The sequence below is a fragment of the Peromyscus leucopus genome, chromosome 12 (genome assembly GCF_004664715.2).
Source record: "Peromyscus leucopus breed LL Stock chromosome 12, UCI_PerLeu_2.1, whole genome shotgun sequence".
In the NCBI taxonomy this organism is placed as follows: Eukaryota; Metazoa; Chordata; class Mammalia; order Rodentia; family Cricetidae; genus Peromyscus; species Peromyscus leucopus.
In genome coordinates, this window is record NC_051073.1 from 38,233,756 (window position 1) to 38,260,728 (window position 26,973).

General features: G+C 37.3%; 1 pseudogene; it reads left to right on the forward strand.

The window, feature by feature from the left end:
- Positions 1-17,149: 17,149 nt before the first annotated feature.
- On the forward strand, positions 17,150-18,066 carry LOC114688959 (annotated as a pseudogene).
- The last annotated feature ends 8,907 nt before the right edge of the window (positions 18,067-26,973 follow it).

A 26,973-nucleotide genomic window follows, 5' to 3' on the forward strand; every position in this document is an offset into this window, starting at 1 on the left:
ACAATTCTGATTGGCTCACATTTAGGGCTTTCCAGAATTTCTATGTTATCTTACTTTGCAGTTTTGACCGGTTGTTCGTCTAACTTTATAGACTATCACCAGCATTGGGGCTCTCTATAATTAATCAGTTTCTACCAAATAGCCCTTCAAACATCCTGACTTTGTACTTTTGAGTTTGTAGGACCTATGTCAGCAGCTCTGAGAATTTCAAAACTCAGGCCTATTTCAAGCTGGGTGAGGGGCTTGCTTGAAATGGGTCCTTTTGTTCTTCAACAACAATCTCTAACTACAGGCACTGGGGATAAGATCCTCTCTTATGAACTCTATTGGTACCTGGCAACCTCTTGATATTTACACTGGCAAAATGTATATATCTAAATTGAACTTCATTCCCTTTGAAAATAACATATACAAAAGAAATCTTTTTTAAAATATGGAATCACATATATATCTGTCTTTTTACCATATGTATATCTGGTACCCTAGCAGGCCAAAGAATGCATCAGATCTCCTGGACCTAGAAATACAGAAAGTTCTGAGCAATGTGATGTGGGTGCAAGGAACCAAACTTGAGTACGCAAGAGGAGCAGGATTATTCAACGTACTCTCCAGCTCCCAAATATGACATTAAAATGTAGGTGATGCTACAAGTTTACTCCTTCTGTCTCCTATCACTTGAAGGTCATAAAAGAGCTTGTCAAAGATTTCAATGACTTTTCTAACTGTCAGTGAATGGACTCTCTACTTTGCTTCTTATTTGCATAATTAACATAATTCTCTTGATGAGAGTACAGATAACAAAAGATAACAAATCTGATTTGTTAAAACCAGTCAGTGTCCAGTCAGATTATATAGGAAAAGATCTATAACTTAAGATACACCATTTCTTTTTGGAGTTTTTTGAGACAGGATTACTCCACATAACCATGGCTGTCCTGGAACTCAGTATTTGAACCAAGCTATTCTCAGACTTCAAACTCAGAGAGATTGGAATCCCACTGTCTTGAAAGTCCTGAAATCACAGGCATGTACCTCTAAGCCCAGCTGAGATGTGTTTTTAAATGATCATCTTTAAATCAGAGAATTAAAGGATAAAATAAGATTTTAAAAGAAACCATCAATGTTCTAATGAACAGTGGTATCCCCTGAAATTCTGTAATAAAAATGTAAACTGGCAAATCAGTCCATATTTTCTCAATAACTAGGTTATTAACTCTGTTAATTTCATACATTTAAAAATGTTTGAGCCGGGCGGTGTTGGCGCACGCCTTTAATCCCAGCACTCGGGAGGCAGAGCCAGGCGGATCTCTGTGAGTTCAAGGCCAGCCTGGCTACCAAGTGAGTTCCAGGAAAGGCGCAAAGCTACACAGAGAAACTCTGTCTCGAAAAACCAAAAAAAAAAAAAATGTTTGAATAGCCGGATGATGGAGCACATGCCTTTAATCCAGCACTCTGGAGGCAGAGCAGCAGATCTCTGTGAGTTTGAGGCAGCCTGTCTATACAGCAAGTCCAGACAGGCTCCAAAGCTACAGAGAAAGCCTGTCTCAAAAAAACCAAAAATAAATAAATAAATAAAGTGTTTGAACTATGTTTGTGTGGATATAACTGGCCATCATGTGTTTTGGCAATGAGAGGACAACTTAAAGGTGTCTATTATCTATCTCCTATGTGAGTTCTAGAGGTGAAAACCAGGATCATTTGGCTGCAAGTGACCTAAATGAACACTTATTTGGGTTTAAAATTATTTATTTATGTTCCAGTGTGACAGTGTACACATGCCACAGCCTGAGTATAGAAATAAGTGAAAATTTTATGGGAGTATTTTGAGTCTTCCAGAGATTGAACTCAGTCATTAGGTTAGCAGCAACCAACTTTACCAACCAAAACCAATTCTATGACATTAGGTTGTGGTTCTGATAAAAGTGTTAGGAACAAGAGTTTTAACCTCTAAATAAACAAATACAACCCAAAGAAAAGTAAAAAGAAATAAAAAAGAGATAGCAGTATATTCTTCCCATTTGCAAATAGGATCCATTATTAAAATTGTCCTGTTTTCCTCTATCATTAGATGACAATGTGTTTTATAATCTGAAAAAGAAGACAATATTTTACTGATGTAATATTTCAGATAATTTTATTTGAAGGTGAAGACAACTAAGTGAGAAATGTCTGTGCAAAGCTGGGACCTGACCTTGATTACCATATGGAGAAGACCAAAAGTAGTCCCACAAAGTTGTCTTCTGGTCTTCTCATATCTGTCATGGTCTAAAAACCTATAATCACATTACACACACACACACACACACACACACACACACACCAGAAATGTTTTTTGTTGTTTGTTTTTAATAAATCTCATTGCCATTACATTATCTGGCATCTCTGCATAATCTCCTGAAAGCAGTACTTCAAGATGAAGGGCCAAATAGGAAATTAATGGGGTCATGAAGAAGTATGAAACTTCAAATAATATGTACATATCCATAGCATGTCAAGCTATGTTGTGAAATATTGGTGTGGACCACATGGTGACCATTTATGCTTGACAAATTTCCAGCATTTTAATATGTCAGACCAATCATGCTTTTCCAGCATATTTTACTTTTATTTTAATGATCCTCACTATTAACGCCTTTCCCTTTGGAAATTGTGTGCAGTTGGTAAACAATGAAAATGTATAAAATGGTAGACTCTCTAAACAAAATAATCCTTTGGACAAAATCCCTGCCACTGCAGAACCAGAAATTCCATTGTGTCCTTCTAATTACACCAAGAACAGGAAAGTTAGAGATTTACTAGACACACATGATCCCAGGATGAAATGTCTACTTTTCAGATCCAGAGTCTGAGGCAATTAAGGTTCAAGAGTTCAGTTAAATAACTATAGAGAAATTATAAATGGTTATGGTTATAACAGCAAAATAGTGAGATATCAAGACCTTCCCTTTGGGGGTACTATGAGGGAACAGGTCCATATAGCAACACTAAAAATTTGTGGTATAGTATCTGCTCCCCAGAAGTCCTTTTACCAAAGTCAGTAGTTAGATAAAGATCTCCATTCCCTCAGGGGCTTGAGGAAAGTTCCTAGCTGCTAAAGCCCTCATTCTACTTATCTGTGCAGAGAACTTGTGGTCCTTTCATTAACATATGGTTGATGCCTATTTTCAAGGCAGCTTCCTCAACCCATGATTTCAAGCCACACACAACCTCACAAGCCCTTTTCTCACCACTATACAGTATAAAAGGTGCCCTTTTCTCATTTAAACACTGCTGGTAGCCATCCTGATTTACCCTCAGATCATGTCCGTCTCCTCTTTCTGACTCCACACATCATCTTTGCACATGAAACCCCTCCCAAGCAAACATACAATTTATTGCTGATTATCCTACATTATTACATCTCTACCAGAAAGATTAAAATGATGCTTTGGATACACACATGGATATTAATGTTTTTTATATTTTCTTCTATTAGGCATTTTAAGACTAACAATGTGAAACATATTAACAAAACAGCACACATTAGGGGTACATCATCTACCCTAGGACTTGTACTCATGAGCTGATACATAAGGATCATGAGTTCAAATGTATCCCTGACTAATAATTATATCCACAACAGGATAAATAACAAACAACATCTCAAGGAATTTATGAAATTATGAAAACCCAAACCAGGAAAAATCTCTCACAGTTTTTGTCTATTATGAGTAAAGCTATGTGAACATAGATGAACAAGTGTTCTGGTTGGCTGGATGGCAGTAGCATCTCTTGGAATATGCCCAGTGATATAGCTGGTCTTGATATAGATCACTTCCCAATTTTCTGAGAACCACCATATTGATTTCAAAGCTGTACAAGGTTGCACTCCCACAAGCAATGGAGAGTGTTCCCCTTACTCCACTTCCATGCCAGCATGATATGTTTCTTGTGTTATTGATCTTAGTCATTTTGACAGGTATAAGACAAATATCAAAATAGTTTTTATTTTCACATCCTTGATGACTAAAGATGTTGACCATTTCTTTAAGTGTTTCTCAGCCATTTTATATTTCTCTGTTGAAAATTCTGTGTTTAGATTTATACCACATTTTGGATTATTTGTTTCTTTATGTCTAGTTTGCTGAGTTCATTATTATCCTGAATGTGGCAACTGAGAACCACATAGACAACCATGATTATTTACTCACTTATAAGTGGATATTAGCTTTCAAGTAAACAATAATCACAGTACAATCCAAAAATGCAGAGGTGCTAAATAATGAGGACAGCTGTAGGGAGGGATGCACAGATCACCCTAAAAAGGGCCAATAGAATTGATTTTTGGGTCAATGGGGGCAGGACCAGGAATGATCAGGTGAGGAAGAGAACAGTGGAGAGAATATAGAGAAAGCTGATTGGAATACAGGAGATTTTAGGGAGCAATGTGGAAAACTACTGCAGTGGAGACTTTCTGGAAGCTCTGAGTGTGACCAAAGTGAGGTTTCCAAGTAAGTGAGAATACAGAACCTGAACTGGCCATTTTCTGGAACCACACAAGTCTTCCAGTAGTGGGACTGGGAAACCAACCCAGCCACAAAATATTCAACCCCCACTGGTCCTGTCTGCAGGATATGCTGGTGCAATGGCAGCTCAAAGCTTTTATATTGCCAACCAATAACTAGTGTAACTTGAGCTCAGACCACAAGAAGGAGCCATGACCTAAACATCCTGGATGAACAGGAACTGGAAGTTGAATTAGGGTAGAACAAAATACAATCAACCCAAAAAGAAAAAGTCAATGAAATGATTCATAACTATATTCGACTATAATCAGAGAATGATGCCTACCCAGTTGTCATCAGAGGAGCTTCTTCGAGCAGCTAAGTGGTGCAGATGCAAAGATCCTAATAAAACACTAGCTGGAGTTCTGGGAACCCTGCTCAAGATGGGAGAGGAGGATTGTAGGAGCCAGAAGAGTCAAGGACACAAGGAGAACAAAGCCCACAGAATCAACTAAGCAGGATCACAGTGGCTCACAGAGCCTGAGGGAGCAATCATGGTGCCTCATGATCTGTGGCCAGTCCTATCCATATATGCTATGTTGCTTAGCTTGGAGCTTTTGAAGAACTCCTAACTGTATATTAGGGTGTGTCTGACTCTTTTGCTTGCTCTTGGACACAAAGTGGCCTGCCCTGAAATCATGTAACTAGAAGAAATACCAAATGACTCAGCAGCTCATATTCATTTCTGTGTATGACATATAAATTAGAAAAGTGAATCAACCAGTTGGACAGAGTAAGTGGGCACATAGCAGGCCTTCTTTTGAGCCACCAATCAGCTCCCAAATCATGAAACAAAGACTTCTTAGTACTTATGAATGCTTCCTGTCACATGGATTATGGCCTGAGATGTTGATTCTGCTCTAGCCACCCACCCAACACCATGCACACCTGATAAACCTCTGAAGCTCAGAAACCCCTTTTATCCTCTAGAATGAAATTTCACTGAAAAACACCATTGTGGCTGGTGGTGGCAGAAAGTTAGAAGCATTTTAATCATGTCTTGGTGAAAGATGGTCCACATCTCCATCTTTCTACCAGATTCTAAATTATTGATATCACTTATAAGACAAACATGAAAGAGAAGTGCAATGGTCAGAACTTCTAGATACCAGACCTGCAGTTTTCCAACCTGTCTTATCACAGCACACCAAAAGCATGCCCATGTGTGCACACTGGACAGTGATACTACAAGCATCATATCCTCTCACACCAGGGCTGCAGAGTCTCCCAGTCCCAAGGAAATCCATCCACAAGCAGGCTCAGAGGACAAGGACAACTGCCACAGGCACCGTATGGTCCACCAGAAGCACAGTCTGCTTCATGGTCCATGCGAATTCCAGCAGAAATGACAGCTCAGCAGACCTGCTCTGAACACCCTACACCCACCATGGCATAGCTTGTGGTCTTCCTTACAACTCACTACAGCAGAAGCAGAGGAGAATCCTGGAAAGAATCTGCAAGCTACCTGCCACTAGACTCCTGATTGTTAAGCCTTCCCAGAGTCCCTTATTTGCTAGAGCTACCCAGCTGGGCCTCAAAATATTAACAGCTTCCCTACTGGGTGATCAGAGATCAAACAATTCAGAAAGCATAGTTCTTCCAGCTCTGCCCTTCCAGCCCAGCAGACAGGGCCCTAGTCAAGAAAGTATGCATTTTAGTAAACATTCTTCTACTCTCCTAGAGCACATCCTGTTCCTCATTCAAAGCCCAGGGTCCTTTTTGTGCACATTCTATTATTCAAACTGGTAAGTTTGCAGGACTATGTACCTAGAACTGAGCAGCAGAGGCAGGATTAGTATTCAAAGCTATCCTCAATTACATAGCATGATGTGGTGATATTACAAGCTGTAGTCTCCCATGCCAGGATGGCAGAGCCTCCCCTCCCCAGGGAACCCATACTCAACAAAGCTCAGAGACAAGGCCACTACCCAGGTTACCAGAGAAGCAACAGACTTCAGTCTGGCTCATGGTCCATCCCAGTCCAAGAAGCTCTGACAGCTCAGCCAACCTGCTCTTTCTGGTCTGGGGACAGTGTCCTCACACTCACCATGTCATGGCTTGTGGACTTTCCTTACCACTCACTCCCTACAGCAGAAAAAGAGGAGAATCCTGGAAAGAACCTGTAAGCTACCTCCCTACTGGTGCTCCTGACTGCTAAGCCTTCCAGAGTCCCTCATTAGCTAGACTACTCAGTTGCATTTCAGAACATTCAAAGTTACTCTACTGGGTGAGCAGAGATCAAATGACTTAGAGAGCAAATCCTTCTCAGTTTGTCCTTCCACACTATGTCAGACTGACCCTAATCGGGGATTGGTAGTGTTGTAAAATCCACCCATCTCCAGACACTTCCTGTTCCTCTTCCAAGCACAGCACCCTCCAAGTGGGCAAATCTGGTGGTATTTCTCCACATTTGACAATATAGGTACTAAAGGCACTAGAATTTCACAGTGACGGTAAAAACAAGGATAGTTCTCAGTACAGATCTGCTCCCAATGCTCTGTGCAGATACAGCCAGGCAGTACAGTTATTCAGAAGCTGACAACCCCACCCAGTGACTTACACGGACAACATAGGATCATGCCGGACTAGCAGAACCAGCAGAACATGCTGAACTCTGTGCCTGGAAGCTTGCTCCATCCTAGCCAGGGAAGGATCCACCAAACCAGCTCCACCTAATCTGGGGACAGCGGCACTGCACTCACCAATACTAGGCACTCCTCACTGCACGGACAGCAGCCCTCACTCACTATGGCTAGCCATTCTTTCCCACCTGGGGACAGTGGCCCCTCACTCATCTTGGCCCAGTGCTCCTCCCATCTGTGAGAGCAGCCCCTCACTCACCATGGTGCTGCTGTTGAGCTGACTCACTCCACAATGGAGCTCAAGACTCAGCACACATGACACAAACAGAGGGAATGCTGGAAATAGAAAATCTAAGTAAACGATCGGAAATTCAGATGCAAGTATAACCAACAGAATCAAGAGATGGAAGAGAGGATCTCTGGCGTTGAGGATACAGATAGAAGAGATGATTTCATCAGTCAAAGAAAAAACTAACGCCAAAAATATTATGCAACAAAATGTCAAGAAATTTGGGACACCATGAAAAGACTCAAACCTATGATAATAGGGATAGAAGAAGGAGAAGAATACCAACTTCAAAGGCACAGAAAATATAATTCAACAAGATCATAGAGGAAAACTTTTCCAACTTAAAGAAGGAAATGCCTATGAAGATACAAGAAGCCTATAGAACACCAAACAGACTAGACCCCCAAAATAAGTCCCATTGCCACATAATAATTAAACAACTAAACATACAGAATAAAGAAAGAATATTAAGAGCAGCAAAGGAAAAAGGCCAAGTGATCTATAAAGGCAAACCCATCAGAATAACACCCGATTTCTCAATGGAGACTTTGAAAGCCAGAAGGACCTGGACTGATGTAATGCAGACACTAAGAGACCATGGATGCCAGCCCAGACAAATATACCCAGCAAAACTTTCAATCATCATAGACGGAATGAACAAGACATTCCAAGACAAAGACAGATTTAAGCAATACTTATCCACAAACCCAGCCCTACAGAAAGCACTAGAAGGAAAATTCCAACCTAAGGAAGTCAGATACACCCTTGAAAACACAGGCAATAGATAACACCACAACAGTAAACCCCAAAGAAGAGAGCTACACACACACTACCACCAAAAAATAACAGGAATGAACAATCACTGGTCATTGACATCCCTTAATATCAATGGATTTAATTCACCTATAAAAAGACATAGGCTTACAGAATGGATACAAAAGCAGGACCCATTTTTCTGCTGCATACAAGAAACATATCTCAAATTGAAAGATAGACACTACCTAAGAATAAAAGGCTGGAAAAGACTTTCCAATCAAATGGTCTTAAGAAAAAAGCAGGTGTAGCCATCCTGATATCCAGCAAAATAGATTTCAAACTAAAATCAATCAAAAGAGATCAAGAAGGGCATTACATACTCATCACAGGAAAGATCCACCAAGGTGAAGTTTCAATTCTGAACATTTATGCCCCAAATACAAGGGCACCCACATATGTAAAAGAAACATTACTAAAGCTTAAACCACATATAAAACCCCACACATTAATTGTGGGAGATCTCAAACACCCCACTTTCACCACTGGACAGATCTCCCAAATCGAAACTTAACAGAGAAATAAAGGACTTAACTGATGTAATGACCCAAATGGACCTAATCGATATCTACAGAACATTCCATCCTAACAACAAAGAATATACCTTCTGCTCAGCACCCCATGGACCTTCTCTAAAATCAACCACATATTTGGCCACAAAGCAAATCTCAACAGATACAAAACAATTGAAATAACCTCCTGCATTCTATCAGACCACCATGGTTTAAAGTTAGATTTCAACAACAACAAAAACTACAGAAAACCTACAATCTCATGGAAACTTAATAATGCTCAACTAAATGACCAATGGGTTAAGGAAGAAATAAAGAAAGAAATTAAAGACTTCCTAGAGATCAGCGAAAATGAAGATACCACATACCCAAACATGTGGGACACTATGAAAGCAGTGCTAAGAGGGAAATTCATAGCACTAAATGCCCACATAAAGAAGTTGGCGAAATCTCACACTAGTGACTTAACAGCACACCTGAAAGCTCTAGAACAAGAAGAAGCAAAGTCTCCCAGGAAGAATAGATGCCAGGAAATTATCAGAGTGAGAGGTGAAATCAATAAAATAGAAACTAAGAGAATAATATAAAAAATTAATGAAACAAAGAGTTAGTTCTTTGAGAAAATCAACAAGATGACAAGCCTTTATCCAAACTAACCAAAAGACAGAGAGAGAGAATCCAAATCAACAAAATCAGAAATGAAAAGGGGGATATAACAACAGACATTGAGGAAATCCAGAGAATTATCAGCTAATATTTCAAAAACCTCTACTCCACAAAACTGGAAAACCTAAAAGAAATGGACAATTTTCTGGATAGGTACCATGTACCTAAGTTAAATCAAGACCAGATAAACTATTTAAATAGTCCAATAACCCCAAAGGAAATAGAAACAGTCATTAAAAGTCTCGCAATCAAAAAAAGCTCAGGACCAGATGGTTTCAGCACAGAATTCTACCAGATCTTCAAAGAAGAGTTAATACCAATACTCTCTAAATTGTTCCACATAATAGAAACAGAATGGACATTATCAAACTCCTTCTATGAGGCTACAATAACCCTGATTCCCAAACCAAACAAGGATACAACAAAGAAAGAGAACTACAGACCGATCTCCCTCATGAACATTGATGCAAAAATACTCAATAAAATACTGGCAAACAGACTCCAAAAACACATCAAAACAATTATACACCGTGATCAAGTAGGCTTCATTCCAGGGATGCAAGTGTGGTTCAACATACGAAAGTCCATCAATGTAATACACCATATAAACAAACTCAAAGAAAAAAACCACATGATCATCTCACTAGATGCAGAAAAGGCATTTGACAAAATCCAACACCCCTTCATGATAAAAGTCTTGGAACGATCAGGAATATAGGTAACATATCTAAACATAATAAAGGCAATTTACAGCAAGCCAACAGCCAACATCAAATTAAATGGAGAGAAACTCAAAGCAATTCCACTAAAATCAGGAATGAGGCAAGGCTGTCTGCTCTCCCCATACGTATTCAATATAGTACTTGAAGTTCTAGCCAGAGCAATAAGACAACATAAGGAGATTAACGGGATACAAGTTGGAAAGGAAGAAGTCAAGCTTTCCCTATTTGCAGATGACATGATAGTATACTTGAGTGACCTCAAAGATTCCACCCAGGAACTGATAAACCTTATAAACACCTTCAGCAATATAGCAAGATACAAGATCAACTCAAAAAAAATCAGTAGCCCTCCTCTATACAATGGACAAAGAAGCTGAGAAGGAAGTCAGAGACACATCACCCTTTACAATAGCCACAAATGACATAAAATACCTTGGGGTAACACTAACCAAGCAAGTGAAGGACCTATAAGACAAGAAATTTAAGTCCCTTAAAAAAGAAATTGAAGATGTCAGAAAATGGAAAGATCTCCCATGCTCATGGATTGGCAGGACCAACATAGTAAAATGGCAATTTTACCAAAAGCAATCTACAGATTCAATCCAATCCCCATTAAAATACCAACACAATTCTTCACAGACCTGGAAAGAATAATACTCAACTTCATATGCAAAAACAAAAAACGCAGGATAGCCAAAAGAATCCTGTACAATAAAACAACCTCTGGTAGCATCATGATCCCTGAGTTCAAGCTCTACTATAGAGCTACATTAAAAAAAAGCTTGGTATTAGCATAAAAGCTGACATGTGGACCAATGGAATTGAATTGAACACCCTGACATTAACCCACACACCTATGAACATATAATTTTTGACAAAGAAGCCAAAAGTGTACAATGGAAAAAAGAAAGCATTTTCAACAAATGGTGCTGGCATAACTGGATATCAACATATAGAAGGCTGCAAATAGATCCATATCTGTCACTGTGCATAAAACTTAAGTCCTAGTGGATCATGGACCTCAACATAAATCCAGCTACTCTGAACCTGCTAGAAGAGAAAGTAGGAAGTAGTCTTGAACACATTGGCATAGGAGATAACTTCCTAAATATAACACCAGTAGCACAGACACTGAGAGAAACAATCAATCAATTGGACCTCCTGAAACTGAGAAGCTTTTGTAGAGCAAAGGATATGCTCAACAAGGCAAAGCAACAGCCTAGAGAATGGGAAAAGGTCTTCACCAACCCCACATCTGACAGAGGACTGATATCCAGAATATATAAGGAACTCAAGAAATTAGACATCAAAATGTCCAACAGTCCAATTAAGAAATGGGCTATTAAACTAAACAGAGAACTCTCAACGAAGGAAGCTCAAATGGCTGAAAGACATTTAAGGAATTGCTCAAAATCCCTAATCATCAGGGAAATGCAAATCAAAATGACTCTGAGATACCACCTTATACCTGTCAGAATGGCTAAGATCAAAAACACAGAAGACACCTTATGCTGGAGAGGATGTGGAGCTAGGGAACTCTCCTCCACTGCTGGTGGGAATGCAAGCTTGTACAACCACTTTGGAAATCAATATGGCGCTTTCTTAGAAAATTGGGAATCAATCTCCCCCAAGATCCAGCTATACCACTCTTGGGCATATACCCAAGGAATGCTCAATCATACCACAAGAGCACTTGCTCAGCTATGTTCATATCAGCAATGTTTGTGATAGCCAAAATCTGGAAACAACCTAGATGCCCTTCAACTGAAGAATGGATAAATAAAATGTGCTACATAATACACAATGGAATACTACTCAGCAGAGAAAAACAATGACATCATGAGGTTTGCAGGCAAATGGATGGATCTAGAAAAAAATCATCCTGAGTGAGGTATCCCAGACTCAGAAAGACAAATATGGTATGTACTCACTCATAGGAGGATACTAGATGTGGAACAATGATGACTGGACTGCTACTCACATCACCAGGGAGGCTACCTGGAAAACAGGACCCCAAGAAAGATACAGGGATCACCCAACGAAGGAGAAATGGCTGAGATCTACATGAACAGCCTGGACATGAGTGTGGGTAATGAAGGGTGAGGATTGAGGGAAAGAGAGCCTGTGGGAGCGGGATATCCAAGTTGCATCAAGAACAGAGAGAACCAAGAACCAATGGCTGAGGGGCCCCCAACTGGTTCAGGTCCTCTGAATGGGTGAGACAGTTGATTGGCTTGATCTGTTTGGGAGGCATCCAGGTGTTGGGACCAGGTCCTGTGCTCAGTGCATGAATTGGCTGTTTGAAACCTGGGGCCTATACACGGACAGTTGGCTCAGCTGGGGAGGAGGGGACTGGCCCTGCCTGGACTGAATCTACAGGTTGAACTCAATATCCAGGGGAGTCTTTGCACTGGAGGAGATAGGAATGGGACAGGGCTAGGGGGAAGGCAGGAGGTGGGGAAGGGGAGAACAAGAGAATTTGTGGTTGATATGTAAAATTTAATTAAATTATAAAAATAAAAAAAGAAGAAACAAACAAACAAACACCCCCCCCAATAAAACCCAAAAAACTTAGGACTCACAAAGATAGGATAGATAAATATTTTCTCTCAGTTTGCAAAGTGCAAATAGATTGGTTGTTGAGACTGTGATTCTTACTTGCTAACCGTTTTTGTTGTATATAATTTTACTATGTTAAAATTAAAATTTTTTTTAATTAGACAAAAGGAAAATGCAATTATTGTACACTGTAAATATTTATTTCTCTCATTGTCAATAAAAAACTGATTGGCTGGTATCCAGGCTGGAAGTACAGGCAGGACAACACAACTAAGGACGCTGGGATAGAGAAGACCTGAGTCAGAGAAGTCTGTAGCCAGATGCAGAATGAATCGGACATACAAAACAGGCTAGAGGTAAAATCCACAAGCCTTAGGGCAGCATATAGATTAATAGAAATGAGATAAGTTGTAAGGGCTAGTTAGTAACAAGCATGAGCTATTGGCTGAGTGTTTGCATTTAATATTAAGTCTCTGAATGGTTATTTGGGACTCAACAGTTAAGACAGGAAAACTCTGACTACAGGAGGGGAATAGAATGTGCCTTGGGGCTTAAGGTCTGTAGGTTGGGGCAGTTCAGCTGGGAGGCCAGTCACTTACCTGTTCTCCCAACTGGTGTGGGTTGTGCCTGTCTTGTATGTGTGTTGTAAGGGCTAACCCTTTGGCACTTGGCAACCAATTGGTGTGCTCTTCACTGGAGAAGACTACATCTCTGCTCTCAGCTCACCTCAGTAGCCTACACTTTTTTGTGTAGGGCTGAGGTCTCATGGACTTTTCTGCATCTTGCTTGGCATGTTCGTTGCAGTCATTCTTACTCAGCTCACATTTAGTTGCCAATGATGGGGAGAATACATGGATATTGCTTCTGTTATTGCTAGGAGACACAGCCTCACAGCAAACTCCTTGATGTTCTTATTCTTAGAAATATCTCCCCTTTCTCCTGCTATGTTCTCTGAGCCTTAGATGAATAAATCTTTTCAAGAACCCTTTATAATGTGGGACGATAAGCTCATGAATTTTCAAGTTAAGAGATTAGAAAACATTTCATTTATTTTGTTATGAAAGTATATGTATATTCATATAATTTTGTTTTACCAGTATATAATAATATTGTACACACAAATGGAAAGGTGTGAATGGGTAAAAGGAGTGAGATGTATTCATGAAAATGCTATCAGTACTCACCTGTAATCAGCGTGACTGAAAAAATTTGTTACCTGTATGTTTTTACATTATTTTCATTGCCTGTAAAATTTTTCTGGTATTTGATTAAAGTAAGCCACATTAAATTTGTTGATTTTATATGTGAGAAATGCATTCATACTGGAAATATCATATGATTCAATAAAATTTATTCTCAGTGGAAGAAGGTGTGAATTTATTTCACTATTGATTGAATCTGAATTAGGAAATGCTAGTTTAATATGAAAATGCTATGAGAATACTTGAGAATTGTTATAAAGGTGAATAATACCATACTGGTATATATGTGTTAATAAATTATTTTTTAAACATTATAATAAGATTATTGATTGAAGATTGATAAAGATGGTAAGTCCATTGCATCTAATATATCTAAAGATTGTCAGTGGAATGAATGCACTTATTTATAACTGACCTTTAATATTTGGGTTTTAGGAAGTGAGCGAGCCAGCCTGTATAAGACCAGTTACAATAGGCTTGTTAGTAATAATTGACTGAATAATAAGCAATGCCCAGCAGATTGGCATTATCCTATAGGGAGCTTTTGGTAGCATTGAGGGAGTTTTAGTATTGAATTTAAAAATAGGATTGAAGATGACAAGAAATAAATACCCCCTACAATCTACTTTGTTAAAGAAAAGGGACATGAGAAAGACAGCTGTCACTGACACTCTTGTTCCTGAAGCTTAAGTATCTTCATGGAGATTTAAGCTTCATGGCATCTATGCCTGCAACTATTTTCGTAGTAATTTGGTGAGAAAATTTATTTCATTTTCATCTTAATAGTTCACAATTTTATCAAAAGAAGTTTATCAGGATGTGTGAATATCTCTATAGAAATAAAGTGTAATCATTTTTAAAGGAAATTTTCTAACAAATGTGACATACAGCAGTCCTAAAAAGCTAAATGAAATATTTTGTTATTTTGTCCACTTTCTCTAATTCCCTGCTGACTCACAACTATGGCTTTATATACCAAATAATTTTACTCACGCATGTAAATTTGTAAGTGTCCACATGGAACTGCTATGCTTTGATTCTTATTGAATAAAATTACCTTTTCTGACGTTTACTTTAGAAATTTCCATAGTCAAGATGAATTTCCTGTTCCTGGAGTTACAGGACTGTGTGGTTTCTTAGGGCATCTATGCCTCCTTCCTCCTGGTTATTTGATTCCTTGGGAATTCTGGGAATATGAAGAAAGGAAGAGCCCACAACCACCACAGCATCTGTTTCATGTTAAATGCTTGGGAAATATAAAATAAAGGTCACCTTATGCTTTTTGAGATTTGACAGTGGAACATTCAATAAATTTCACAAGCATACTAGCTTACTATTGTGTTTCACCAGCCAATAAATCTCTATGTACATTTTTCCATCATATTTCCAGTAAATATAGAGGTGAAGAAATTCCACAGAATAATTTTTCTATTTAGTTGGAACAACTAGCAAAAAGTCCCTTGTGCAACTAGCAAAAAAATATTCTGTACAATATTTCAGTTCTATATATTTTCATTGTTTCAAGATGATTTCTTGTCTGTACCTTTAAAAAGATCTCTTTTCCCACTCATTTAAAAAATAAAGTAGATGATTTGAGAAAAAAAGTTTCTTCAAATCACAGATTTGGGAATGTAAATGCTAGCTAATTGTGTTTAGTACTAAGATTCAAAAAGTAAAAGTTCATGTTGGTAGTAAACTCATTGGGCTGGACTTGTCTTGATAGTCCATGGCTATTCCATGCATTGGATAATTAGACACTGAAACCTGACATTCTAGTGATCAGTTCCAATTTTAGATCAATGATACATCGATGTGAATACATAATCTGTCTCTTGACCCAAATTGTGCATGTTTATCTGTACAGAAACATAGTAACGTGGTACCAACTTGAATGCTCTCCCTGCTGTATTCCAGGATCTGGCACCACTCTACTGATTGGTTACACTTGTGGGAACACATGGCTTGATGAAATATTATGCCTTGTGTGTTATTTCTGTGGTCACTGTAAATCAGGCAGTTTCATGTCTTACCTACTTAATTCCATAGTGTTTATCGCTTATGCTGAATGCAGATTTTGGAGACATTGACAACTCTTTCTGTGGTAATATGTTTCATAATGTTAAACAGCACCTTTAATTTCACAATCTCCATCATGGAAATTAAAGGCTCAGGAAGTATTGTGACATTGTTAAAATCTTTTTAAAACCATGGAAAAATTCAAGTATTAAAAGACATTCTCAATTTATGGGATAAATTTCAACACAGGCTTGTTAAATTTTATCAATCAAATCTATCATTAATATGTAAAAAATGTGTACACTCATTTGTATATGGGTTTTAACTGAAAAAGAAAGTGATTTTAACATCGTGGATTGACATATGAGTAACAGGTTGTTTGTTATAATCTAAAAATTTTAATATTTTGATTCTGTTGTCTTTAATCCCATGAGGAAATGAATAAAAGCTTCTTTACATGTATTTTGGGAAAAAACCCATGAAATTTTGTATTCAAAATTTGTGGTTGTTCTTACAAATGTATAATCAGGTAGCATAGATAGATAGGGATAGAAGGGCAGAAATATACATTATCATATTATTAATTGACCTGTTTATGTCTTAGAATGATAGATATACAGATACAGTCAATACCAAAAGCACAGTCTACTCTCCTCTCACATAAGAATAACTGAAAGATATATATGAAATGACAGTAGGACGAGGCCATTTGAGAAGGTGTTGGGAACCATCAGAGAGGGGAGAGAAAACTGGAGAAAGTCAGCATGTTCAAAATCTATTGTAAACCAAAGTGAAAGTACCATTATGCAAAGCAGTACTTCATACAGTGAGACTCTCAGTTTGAGCTTATATTGAAAATATTTTAGTGCATTTTGAATTTTCATCATTCTAATTTTTGTATAAAAATTATATATTACAAATATATTTAAGTTAAACATGATCTTAGCATGTATTAGATTGAAAGTATTATTTAGGGTAATGTGCATAATACCAGGTAAATCATGTTTATGATCGTGCTTTCTCAGTTACTTTTCAGATAATTGCATGTTTAAAAAGTATACATCAAAATTGTTCAGCAAATGTTTCCTATTTCAGGGAGGCTTCAGAAGCAGTAACAGTACACTGTGTTCCTATTTATTAAGGAGATTTTGGCATGTACAATGTGAGCTATAATATGATCCTATTCTCACTGAGTGTTGGCCATGTTTCATCTCTCTTTGCAGTGAGCAGCCTGAGGAGGTGTGATGGAAGGAAACAGGACCCTGCTGACTGAGTTTGTTCTCAGAGGAATAACAGATCGTCTAGAGCTGCAAGTCCCCTCTTCCTGGTGTTCTTCTTCATTTATGTCACCACCATGGTGGGCAACCTTGGTTTAATCTTTCTCATCTGGAAGGATCCCCACCTTCACACTCCCATGTACCTTTTCCTTGGAAATTTAGCCTTTGCTGATGGCTGTATTTCAACCACAGTGACCCCCAAAATACTTATGACATTTTTAAATAAGAATGACATGATATCTCTGGGTGAATGTTTTGCCCAATATTACTTTTTTTGTATCAGTGCAACTGCTGAAATTTTCCTATTGGTAGCAATGGCCTATGACCGCTATGTAGCCATATGCAACCCTCTGCACTATGCAGTTGTGATGTCCAAAAGACTCTGCACTGTGTTAATAAGTATGTCATATATAATTGGTTTCGTAAACTGTGGACTTAATGTAGGGTTATTATTCAGATTAACTTTCTGTAAGTCCAATGTAATTGAACACTTCTACTGTGAAATCTTGCCACTCTATACAATCTCTTGCACTGATCCATCTCTTAATGCATTGATTGTTTTTATTTGTGCTTCTTCCATACAAATCAGCACCTCTGTGACCATTGTAGTCTCTTATGCCCGTGTCCTATTTGCTGTCCTGAACATGAAGTCTAAGAAGGGCAGAAAGAAAGCCTTCTTCACATGCAGTGCCCACTTGCTTTCTGTCTCTTTGTTCTATGGCACTCTCCTCTTCATGTATATGAGTCCTGGTTCTGCAGCAGGTAAAAACCAGGATAAAATATATTCACTGTTTTACACAGTTGTGATTCCTTTGCTAAACCCTTTTATTTACAGCTTAAGAAATAAGGAAGTTTTGGGTGCTCTGAAAAAAGTCATAAAATGATAACCATTATAAATTCAAAGTTTGTTTTACTACCTATTTCTCTCTTTTGCAATGCATCATAATATTTGATCCTGGTTTTGCATAATATTGAAATTTTACCAACTGTTACATAAAAAATAAAAATTTAGACTGTTAATGGCTGTCCTAGTAATATGATTATAAAATAGGTAAAAGGTCTTTAAAAGTTAATCCCTGTTATTTGTTGAATTGGAAGTCATACTCACTGTGAAAGTTATTTCATTAATTTCATCTTTAGATTGACAAACTTTGGTTTTTTAAGATTCATATTAAATATATTTGAGTTTATTTTTAAATTTTAATGCAACCATAGGCTTGCCAAGTGATTTGTTTAAAAGCTATTTTTGCCTTTAAAACAATTCTTGAGGAATGTATATTCAAATCATTTAAATATCTATAATTATGTTACCAGTACATAGGTAAATAATATTTATGCAACATGTGACAAGGAATAACACCCAAGCAATTAAGTGGGGTATTTCTTGAGATTTAAGAAAATCTGAAAGTGATAAATATTTACTTTACATACACTGAAAGTTCTCATGGTTAAAGTATTGAAAAATCATGAAAAAAAAATAAGCATTTTTTTTTCATGGAACATAAGATATTTTTAAATTCCTTCAAATTTTGCTCTTTTTGCTGCCTGTGCCTACCTTTTGTTTTCACATATTTCTTTGGCTCTGAATCAGACATCTGGGTGTACCTTCTAGCCAAATCTCCAAAGCATCTCATTAGGAGTAAGGTGAACAGATGCACTGTACTATATGTCTTAAGCCACATGAAATCAACAGCATCATTAAGGAATATTTTTGCCATGACTGTTTATAATCCATCTGGATGTTGAAGCAACATGAAAAAGAGGGATACAAGTTGAACAGTATCAGTTTTAAATACCACAATGCAGAATATTTGAAAACATGACTATACTATTTACAAAAATTTTGAATGGAAAAGGAACAAAACTGTTATAGTGAAAGTGAAAAGGCCCCATTGGTTCTCATGTTGGATACTTAGAACCCATTTGGTGTCTCTGCTGAAGGAGGTGGGTGAGAACAAGCATGCCTTGAATTCTATAGCCCCATCCACTTCGTACTTTGCTCTGCTTCCTGAGTGTGTATACAATGTACCCACTGTTTTAAGTTTAAGATTAAGGGACTGCATTCTCTAGGAAATGCAAACCTTAATCTATGCTTTGCCTTTTACACAAAGCAACTCAGACAAAAGATTGGCACTAGGCAGTGTTATTACTGTGATTGTTCTGACCTTGTTGTTTTAGGTCTTTGGAAGTCCTTTGCAGCAGGAGCATGGAGTAGTTTGAAATTTTGGAGAGAAGATAAGCAGAGCTTAATAGGCCATTCTAATGGGAGTTTGAAATGTCAGGAGGTAGTGAAAAGATATTGGACCTTTAAGCCTGTCTCATAATGTTACACAGCTTCGTAAGGATGACCTAGAGGACAGGGTATACTGTGGCAAAGAATCTTGTGATACCTTGACAAACTGGATTGAGATTGAATTGAAAGGTACTGCCTAATATGTTCCATAGCAGAAATTTTAAGTGAGGACAATGTTCAGGTTGTGTTGTGGTTATTTATCACTGTTCTCACTAAGATCTACAGTTAGAGGGGGCAGAGGGGAGGGGGACAGAGAGTAATAATCAGTAAAAAGAGATATAAAATATGACTATGGTAAGGAAAGTGTGCTAATAATATTGAACTTTTAAACAGAAAGGGTGTGTATGTAGCATCTGTATTTGATAAAGGAGTTAGTTTCATTAAAGTGAAAACGTGGTCCTTTGCACTGGGACACTAAGAAAGGTGCCTTAAGGGGAGAAAAACTCTACCCATCAAAGACAATTTTATGAAAATACAAATATGTATGAATCCAGAGAGCCTAACTCACAATTAGAAAATAGTTTCTTGATCCGGATAAGCAACTGCCTAGCAGAGTGCTTCCTCAGCACCTAAGAAGCTAATACAATTGTCATGCAAAGGGTGCAGAATACATCTAATGCTGGTAGCAGGACTTGCCAGCATCATCCTTGTGGTACTACCATTGATGGAGTGAAAGTTGCAAAACTGAGGAGGTTGATCACGGCAAGCATCTCTGTCCAGATAATGTGTGTCAGGCTCAGAATCCATGCAAAGAGGTTCTGAGAGCACTTGGTATGAAACTATGAAGGCAAAGCGATTGATACCCCAGTGAGTAGGAGGTGTCAGTACCACGAGATATCTGCTGAGGACAGCTGCACACATGGAATCAAATTGGCATAGCACAGTGAGTGTGTGTGCTTCAGGCAGCAGAGTTGCAGAGAGAAGGCTTCCAAGCCCTTTGCAGCTGACATGATTCCTTTCCAGGTCTCATGGGCTGCACATGGATTTGCAGGATTTGGTGTTAGCCCTGTTGGATATTGTTCTTGCTTTGGTCCAATGTGTCATCTTCGCTCCTTTTCTTCTCTTTGGAATGAGAATGATTACTCTGTGTCATTGCATGATAGAAGTAGAAAATTTTTAAAAATTTTATTTATTGGGGCAGGGTCATGATTAAGAAGTGACCTTGTGTCCATCATTAGTTAAGAATCTACATTGAGATTTTGGACTTTTGGCCAGTACTGGGACTGATTAAAACAATGAGACTTTTAAAGTTATGCAAAATACTCTTTTTATCAAGTGGGGAACATCAGCAAATGGGGACCAGGGCTGGAATGCTTTGGTTTGAATGGGAAATTTTTACTATGGGGTCATGTTTGAATCTTTGTTCCCAGCTGCTGTTTTTGGAAAGCTCACAGAACTTTTAGGATGTGCAGACTTTGCTGGAAGAAATTGATCACTGGCAATAGACTTTTGGGCCTTTCTAGGCTGGCCCTACTCTCTGTTACTGCTCTGTTTCCTGACTGTGGGTCCAAAGTGCCAGCTGCTTCAAACTCGTTGGCTTTGACCTTCCTGCCATGAAGGACTGTATCACCATGGAACTGTGAACCCAAAACTGTCCTTTCTCTCTGAAACTGATGGTCTAGGGTATTCTGTTATACATCAGGAACATAACTGAGGTACTGTCCATGATAAAAAGACTCAAAATGCAACCTTATAGATGGTAATTTGTAAACACTGGAGATGACATAGTGTTAACTTGGTCAGCTCTCAAAATTGTATTGAATAAGGAAGAAAATATCTGTAGCTTAATGTTGCAGTCAGAGGCATTTAGCTGTGAAATGTTACAACTATCATTAAAAATGAAAATTATCTCTTCTGGCTTACCCTAGTAATCAGATCAGTGAGTACCTTAACCATCATCAGAGAGCCTTCATCCACTAACTGATGGAAACAGATACATAGATCCACAGCTGAGCTCCAGGAGTTCAGTCGAAGAGAGAGAAGAGGGATTCTATGAGCAAGGGGCATCAAGATCATGATGGGGAAATCTACAGATACAACCAAATGAAACTAGTGGGAACTCATGAACTTTAGCCCAACAACTGTGGAACCTTTATGGGACTAGGCTAGGCCTTCTGCAAAAGTGAGACAGTTGTGTAGCTTGATCTGCTTAAGGGGCCCCTGGCAATAGGATCAAGATCCATCCCTGGTATATGAGCTGGCTTTTTGGAGCCCACTACCTGTGGTGGGACACTTTGCACAGCCTTGATGCAGGGGGAGGGGCTTGGACCTGCCTTTAATGGGTGTACCAGGCTCTAATGACTCCCTATGGGAGACCATGCCTTGTTGGAGGAGGGAATGGGGGTGGGTGGGATGGGAGGAAGGTGGGAGAGGAGGGAGGAAGGAGGAGAGGGGAATCTGTGATTGGTATGTATAATGAATAAAAAAATTCCTTAATAAAAATACAAAAAAGAAAATAATATCTTTAAAATCGAGTACCCCAATGCTATTTTCCCTTCATTTACTCCATCTAAATGATTGTCTGTTCTCCAACTCTATGTCAACTTAAAGGTAGCGTAAAATTGTTTTGTATAGAATTAAATTAAATTTCCAATGAACAGCACACATCTCATTTTTTGACTCCCCAAAAGAGGAGTCTTGCGAAACAAATGGGGAACATTATCTATGAATAAGTAAAACAACCACCATGACAATTCAAGTCACCATTACATGTGTCTTTATCATTTGTCAACAGTGACGAGCTTCCTTTTCATTTTCCTATTTGACCCTGAGGGGTCAATGTAGGACATTGAGCTTTATTAGTAGCTTTATATTGCAAGTGAGAAATTAAGATTAAGAATATTTATTTGGTCAACATCTTAGAGGCAAAATCTCCATGTCTGTATGTTCCAAACAGGATAGAACCAGCTCCAAAAATAAGAGGTAGACATATAATAGTGCTCTGAGATGTCTGCACTGCCATGTACACTTTCACATTGCCTAATGCATTAAAGTGCCCTATGTGCCCACTAATGGGAGGATTGACAAAATAAATGAGGTGAAAATACAAAAAGAATATTATTCAAAAGATTGAAATTCTATCATTTGAAAAACTATGCATGAATCTGGAAGATATACCAATTAAATCACACATCCCAGAAGGCCCAGTGCTTCTTAATCTCCCTTAAATGCAGATTTGAAATAAATGAGACACACAGAAGAATAAACATGTAGTTACCAGAGCCTGGAGAGCTGACAGACAATGGAAGCGGATGTTAAGGGAGAAGGATTCAGTGAAAGAAGAAGATATTTTGGGGCATCTTCACAGCATGGTGACAATGGTTCATCATGAAGTACTTCTTGTATATACCAAAACATCGTTTGTACTCAGAAATAGATGCAACCCTAATGTCCCAGTTTTCAATAAAGTTTAAGGTGACTTACAACTCTTTGTAAAATGTTACAGCTTTTCCAAATACATGTGAGTCAGGAAAATATTGTGCTATGTTTATATAGATATAAATATGTTATCATGTACATACATATAAGATTTTTTTGGCTTTCACAAAAAAGAAAAAATGTGTTGTTTCAGGATATATAATATAAATGATAACAGTATACCCATAGAATAATAATAAAACTGTAAGACAACATCCTTAACAATATCAATATATTTGGATGCAATGTTTTTCAATTTTAGAACTTTAAGATTAGATATAGTCATAGAACCTTTTTGAGACTATATCTTAATTACAATATTTTCTCTTTCCTTTGCTCCCTCCAAACACTCCCATATACCCCTTTCTACTCTTCTTCAAATTCATGATCTCTTTTTTCAAAATTACTATTGCATAATACACATATATATATTTATACACATACATATTATATTACAATTGTTATAGCATACAGAACTGTTCAGTTGTATAATTGTTGGAATAATCTTTTTGTACATTTTGTGAAAATGTGTCTCTGTCCTTCCTCACCTGCCTAAGGCACTTTCTCATTAGTTTAATAAAGAGCTGAAGGGTCAATAGCTAGGCAGGAAGAGGATATGTGAGAATTCTGGGAACAGACAGGAACTCTTGGAAAGAATCCAAGGCACAGGAGATTCACTAGCTAGATGGAGAGTATGGTACAGAGGAGAGACTATATAAATGAATTCATTTAAGTTTTAAGAGCTAGTTGGGAACAAACCTAGCTAAGGCTAAGCTTCATAATTAATTAGAAGTCACCATGTCATGATTCAGGAACTGGCAGTCCAAAGAAAGACCCGGTACATATAATTTTTATTTTATGTATATTTTCAGGGTTGACCATTTGGCACTATACAATCAATTGGTGCACTCTTCTTGGTGAAGATCCCAGTGCCTGCTCTCAGCTCTGCACAGTAGACTGTATTTCTTTATATAGGGCTGAGGTCTCATGGGCCTTTCTGCATCTTGTTCGGCATGTTCATTGCTGTCATTCTTACTCAGCTCACATTGGCCAGCAGTGTAGGTAAAAATTTATGGGCATTTCTTCCAATGATTCAACCTCACAGCAAACTCACCAATCCTCTGGCTCTTACACAGTATCTGTCTCTTCTCCTAAAATGTTGCCTGAGCCTTAGGTGTGAGAATGTTTTCACAAAACTTTTAAATGAGGAAAAATAAGCCCATGAATTTTCAAGTTCAGGGATTAAAAAAGATATCACTTATTTTTTAAGAAAGTATATGTAAATTCACATCCTTTGATTGTAACAGTATATATGAATAGTATATACACAAATGGAAAGACATGGATAGGTAGAAAGAGGGAGATATATGCATGAAAATGCTACCAGTATTCACCAGTAATCATTGTGACTGAAGAAATTTGTTCTCTTTATGTTTTATGTATTTTCATTGCTTTAAACATATTTCTGATATTGAATTTCAGTAAGTCACATTAAATTCATTGATTTTATATGTGAGTAATATATTCATATTGGAAATATCATGTTTCAACAAAATTTATTCTCAGTGGAAGAAAGGTATGAAACAATATTCCACCATTGATTGAATCTGAATTAGTAAATGTTTTAATATGAAAATGCTATGAGAATACTTGAGAATTGTCATAATGGTAGGTAATATTTATATTAATACATAATATGTGTATTAATAAAAAAATTTCCTAAACATTTTAATATGATTATTGATTGAAGATTGATAAAGATGGTAAGTCCATTGCATCTAAAATATTTACAGATTGTCAGTGTAGCAAATTCATTTATTTATAACTGGCCTTTAATATTCGGGTTTTAGAAAGCTAGGAGCCAATGTAAGACCACTTAAAGTCGGTTTGTTAGTAATAATTAGCTGAATAATAAGCAATGCCCAGCAGATTGGCTTTATTCTATAGGGAGCTTTTGGTAGCATTGAGGGAGTTTTAGTGTTGGAGGACTTAGAATTTAGGATTGATGATGATAAGAAATAAATATCTCCTAAATCTGCTTTGTTAAAGAACCATGCGAAGGACAATTGTCACTGACACTCTTGTTCCTGAAGCTTGAGTATCTTCATGGAGATTTAAGCTTCTTGGCATCCATGCCTGCAACTATTTTCATAGGAATTTGGTGAGAAAAAAATATTTTATTTTCATCTTTAACAGTTCAGCCATTTTATTAGAAAAAGTTTATCATAATGTGTGAATATCTCCATAGAAATAATAATGTGGAAACACCTTTAAAGGAAAGTTTCTAACAAATGTGACACACAACAGTCCTGAAAAGCTAAATGAAATATTTTGTTATTTTGTCCACTTTCTCTAAATCCCTGCTGACTCACAGCTATGTGTTTATACACCAAAGATTTGTGCTCAGTCATGTGACTTTGTAAGAGTCCATGTGGTCAACTGCTATGCTTTGATTCTTATTAAGTAAAATTACCTGTTCTGACGTTTACTTTGGAAATTTCCATAGTCAAGATGAATTTCTTGTTCCTGGAGTCACAGGACTGTGTGGCTTCTCAGGGCATCTATGCCTCCTTCCTCACGGGGTTATTGGATTCCTTGGCAATCCTGAAATATGAAGAAAGGAAGAGCCCCACAGCTACAGCATCTGTTTCATGGTAAATGCTTGGACAATATAAAACAAAAGTCATCTTATGCTTTTTGAGATTTGACAGTAGAACATTCAATAAATTTCATAAGCATACCAGCTTCTCTGCTATTGTGTGTTTCTGCGGTCAATAAAACTCCATGCCAATTTTCTCCTTCATATTTCCAGTAAATATGGAGGTGAACAAATTCCACAGAATAGTTTTTCTATTTAGTTGTAACAACTGGCAAAATGTCCTCTGTGTAACTTTCTGTACAATATTTCAGTTCTACATATTTTCATTTCCTCAAGTTTATTTCTTGTCTATTCCTTTTAAAATATCTTCTTTTCTACTCATTTAAAAATAAAGCAGATGAGTTGAGAAAATTAGTCTATTCAAATTACATATTCTGGAATGGAGTTGTTAGCTAATTCTATATGACTACTAAGATTCAAAAAAAGTAAAAGTACATGTTAGTAGGAAACCCACTGGGCTGGACTTGCCTTAATACTCCATAGCTATTCTATTCAGTGGGTGATTAGACTCTGAAATCTGTTATTTCTAAGTGATCAACTCCAATGTTAGATTAGCAATACAGCAATGCAAATACACAAACACCTTATGACCAAAATTGTGCATATTTATCATTACAGAAACATAGTAAAGTGGTACCAACTTGAATGCTCTCTCTGCTGTATTCTAGGATCTGGCACCATTGTCCTGAATGATTACACTCATGAGTACACATGGCTTGGTGAAATATTTTGCATTGAATGTTATTTGTGGTCATTATAAATTAGATAGTTTCATGTTTTACCTACTTGATTCTTTATATAAATGTACTATTTATCACTTATGCCAATGCTGGTATTGGAAAAGATGGCCATTAATTCTATGGTGATATGTTTTGTAATGTTAAACAGCATCTTTAGTTTCACAATCTCCGTCAAGGAAATTAAAAGTTCAGGAAATACCGTGACATTGTTAAAATCACTTTAAAATCACGGACAACTGAAATATTAAAAACATTCACAATTCATTGGGCAATTTTCCATAGAGGCATATTTTTTAAAAAATTACAATTCCTAGATCTATCATTAATATAATAACAAGTTGTGTATACATGTGTGCATGTGTGTTTTATCTAAAATAAATTACTTGTAACAATATGGATTAACAGATTACAGGTTCATTGTTATAAACAAACATCATAATATTTTAAATCAGATGTCTTTAATCCCATAAGGAAATCAACGAATGGTTCTTTACATGTATTTTGTTGAAAACAAATGAAAAAGAATACTGAAAATTTGTGGTTGTTTTTAATAAATGTATAATCAGGTAGCATATATGAAAAGGATAGAAGCAGAATATTTTAAATTACCTTCTTATTTGCTGACATGTTCATGTCTTAGAATGATAAACATACTAATATAACTACTACCAAATACAAAAAT